The following is a 4,516-nucleotide window of genomic DNA, read 5'->3' on the forward strand; positions in this document are numbered from 1 at the left end:
GTTGAATGTTGGGAGAAAGAATATATATATACATATATACATACATGTATATATATATGTATATATGTATATACTAAGTTATATATATATATATTCGAGATCTGTTCTGTTTTCTATCGTAGATTTTATATTTTCAAATACTCTAAGACAGAGATTCTAAAATCCGCGGAGAGGGTAGAGAAAAGGAATTTCTCGTGCGACAACGCGTGGGCCTCTTTTTCGTTTAGCAAAATGATTCCCTTTCAGGGAATTACTTATCTGTGGCCGCAAACATTTTTATTCACCATCATGAATCACTCAATCTTCCCGTTCTACGAAGAGACATATCGATGATCTCTCTCTCCAGTGGAGATTTTCCGAAAGGAAGAGAATTTTCATTGGAATCACTTCATGATTTCGATGAATCTTTGCTAATATCAAATGAGATCTCGACTAACCTGATTCCGGCAGTGCTAGTAACGATTATATCAAAAAATGAGAAATGAAAAGAGAATAAATGGAGTAGAACTCGCGCGTTTCATACGCATGAACGTATTCTACGGATGACACTCTCTTTTTCCAAAGATATTTTTCAAAAGTTGATCTCTTCTTCGATATTCTAAAGGAGAAAATATTTTTACACTATCTCGGTTGATTGTCTGCGATACGACATGATATTTTCAAGCGCTAATTCCCTATTATATATTATGTTATTATATAACAAGTAATATTATGATGTATGTGCGCAAAGATAAACGGCCGTTAATCCTCAACAACTGCGATGGGTTCAAATCTGTTTCCAATGCAGATTTGTTAGTTTCCAATATTTTATCAGGTACATTAGAAATGTGTCTGATTATATATCTAACGATTTCTTTTGATTCTGTATAATATATTTTTCAAATTCTTGAACTGTAACGAAAGAAAATAATTTGTAACAAATATTTTCCATATAATTGCGTAATAAAAATCAATTCATTTTATGTACTACTAGTAATTTATAATATGTAATATTATATGCTGTCTTTCTCTCTCTCTCTCTCTCTCTTTCTCTCTCTCTCTCTCTCTCTCTCTCTCTCTCTCTCTCTCTCTCTCTACTAAAAATTACTTATCAGTAGAAAATTATTTGATGATTGATTCTTTGTCGATTCTGTGTTGAATGTAGAAATATTCTGTTATAATAATAATCAGTGATAACCTTATTATTGGATATAAATTGGCCTCATCGTAGTAGTTACTTCATTCAAACATATAATTATAGTAGTTGAGGATTAAAATCGGTCTCCTTCCGCTGTGAAGAGCGCCAAACTGTTAAGTGTCTTATTGTTCAGGCAAGCGGCTGGACGAAAGTAGAATTTCGAAATAACGCCATTCGATGAAATCCCAATTATGTCTGTATGCCAGTTGTCTGTTTTTAATATCATATAAACTCGTTTTTTAGACGGAAAAAATGGCCTTTTTTTGTAATTTTTGTAGCCATTTTTTTTGTATTACATTTGTCACTTGAGAAAAAAGATACAAGTGTATAAATCACGTGAAATGGCGTAACTATTATTTTCCTAATTTAATTATTTTTGGAGACTAAATGATCGAGTATTAATATCATCTTCGTGAAGGTAATTTCTACAAAACAAATTCATATAATGATAACAGAAAATAAATTGCAAAGCGGATGAAACTCGAAATTCTACTTCGTCAGTGTGTAAGCATAGTTTTAGTGTGTGATCGATTGTTTCTTGTACGACGTCTCCCACTCTATATAGAGACGCGTCATGAATTCAATATTCATCATATACTTATCAGAGTAAAACTCGGTGCAGGTTCACTCGGAATTGTTCATAAACGGAATTTTTCATAATATAATGAGGCATGTCATCATATTACAATTATGTAATTACAATTATGTAATTATGCAGATGATATTACACATATATATAATATTCAAAATTTATTTTAATCTATAAAATTAACACAATTATATTTAAATGAATATCATTACACTTAAAGATTGATATTTTTAATATTATCTTTTAATGATATCTGGCATTATATTCTCGCGTTTTAAACAATTTATAATCCACGATATCCAATCGATCGCGCATCGCATTAGAAATTGCATTCTACAGACAATTGTGTTCCGTGAACATTTAGCTGGTAAATGTAAATGCATCGAGTTGTGTACTCGGTTTATCTGAAACATAACATATCCGGGAAACATAATTATGACGAGCTTATATTTCGATTTTGTAAGCACGCGATAATGTTTTTGTAGTGAAGTTTGTTTTTATCCGTATCGAAAATCGGACTGACCAAAAATTATATCGATATCAATTATCTTTGTTTGGAACATGAAAAGATACGAACCCGCGCTCGAGTTCACTCAATAAAAATATCACGAATCAGTACAAACTTACGCTTGTCGTGTATAACTCTTCCTCCTCTCGCGCCGTGGTACGAATATACATTAATGTACAAAACGAAACTTTTTTTACTGTACTTGACGACAGTCCAGGCGTTGCTCATTATCAAAAAAGATAGAGCAAAAAAGGGGGGAGAGAACGCCATGCCAAGGCGCTGCACATCCTTTGGAGAACACCCAAAGAAAAGTCGATAAGAAAAATCGAAAAAAAATGTCATCGAACGCCGTTCTGTCCAGCCATTGCCGCCTATTGTTCAACTGTACATTCACACAAATATGTAAAGAAATTGTTTCGCAGAGGAAGAGAGAAGCAAATAAAAAAAAGATATATATATATATATACACACACACACACACACATATACATATATATTAAGATGTAAGCACACATGCACACATGGCATACATGTACACACATAACAATAAAGAATGAGGAGAGAATGAGAGGGAGAGAAAGAGTATAATGCGACGAGTCAAAACTATGTATTGCATAATGAAATATTACGAGCCACGTGAGCAGATTTCGGCGAGTAAGTAGAATAAGTAAGCGTAATATCAGACGCACATTGAGACGAACAACGGATTTATGAAAGATCGCCAAGAACATTTTTTGCTACTATAAAAAGGGGACAAGATTATTTTAAAAGTAATATGCTTGTAAATGGAATATTATGAGGGATAAAAACTTAAGATTTATCAATTCTTTCTTTGATTGCTTGCGTTATGTATATAAATTTTAGTAACATTCTGTTGTATATTTTACATAGTGGACAAGAAATTTTAGCAACTAAGAAATCCACTCTAAATCATATAAATTAAAATATTGTTGTAGGTTTTATTAAGTAATTATAAGTCACTGATTTATTTGCTTATATCAATATATTAAAATAAATTGTTAAGTTGATTTTGAATAAATTCTGATATTCCGCGGAATTAAGAATGATAATATGCAAAAATGTGTACGTGTTACTACGTGCAAGACTCAATGTGTGCCTAGCGATAAGGACAATTTCTGCGTTTTGTGCGATATACGAGGGTTGTGGATAATCTTAAGCGCTTCTCGAATTCTCTGGTATGCGTCTGGTTATTTGTGCGTATAGTCTATAAATGCCGTGTTGTTGTGATGCCGTGTATGTGTTGTCATTCTTATCTTGTTAAATATTCGCTGTTCTTCTCAACATTATACCGCTGCCATTGAATTTTCATCATCTCGTTGTTGTTGTTATAGTCGTTATTGTTAAGGGAGAAACGTATTGTTCAATTGCACGCACAAATGCAGCGGCGAGATGCCACGACTATTTTTCTTTTTTTTCTTTTTTTTTTACTTTACGGCATTGTATTCTTCCCAACTTTATCGACTATTCTGTGCGTGAATCACGATTACATAACGATAAATTTTTTTTGCTCCTCTATATTATAAATTCTATAGAATGTGTGCTCGGACTTTTATAAGATATTTAGATGATAGAATTATAAACTATATTATTCCTAACTTAAATACAAAATGTTTTTTACGAACAATACATATTCAAACAATTTCCACAGTATGGCCAATATAAAAGTAAAAGTCGTGCTTCTCGATTCCTGCAACTATACATTTCTCTCAAATCGAAAATATCGAGTGATCGATATCAGCTTCTAATTAGCCCAAATATTATTTCATTTATTTAAATATTTAATTTCACTACATTAATTATTTACCATTTACAGATCCTAGTTTGCTTCGCAATGATGTAATATATTAATCGATTGATAATTTTTTTTATCTTGATATATCACATTCATATTATTGTGTACGTGAATACAAGTTATTAATAATGCGTATATAACGGACAGGGTTATCGGATATCAATTTACGTAAATATCAAAGAGCGTTTCCAATTTCATGCGATCATATCGGTATGAGATCACTGTGACCTGACAATTGTGAAAAGTGCGTGCACACGAGTTTCTTCCTTCTGCTTGTCGTCGTGATGAATCTTAGGAACTCGCCGTGTCGCGCTTACGTGGTAACGAATACAAAAAAAATATAGAATAAAATTATGAACAAAGATTTATTGTATATGAAGCTACTGTGATGTTACTGTTGAATATAAAAAATATATATATATCTATATA

Source organism: Atta colombica, unplaced genomic scaffold (genome assembly GCF_001594045.1).
Source record: "Atta colombica isolate Treedump-2 unplaced genomic scaffold, Acol1.0 scaffold155, whole genome shotgun sequence".
Taxonomy (NCBI): domain Eukaryota; kingdom Metazoa; phylum Arthropoda; class Insecta; order Hymenoptera; family Formicidae; genus Atta; species Atta colombica.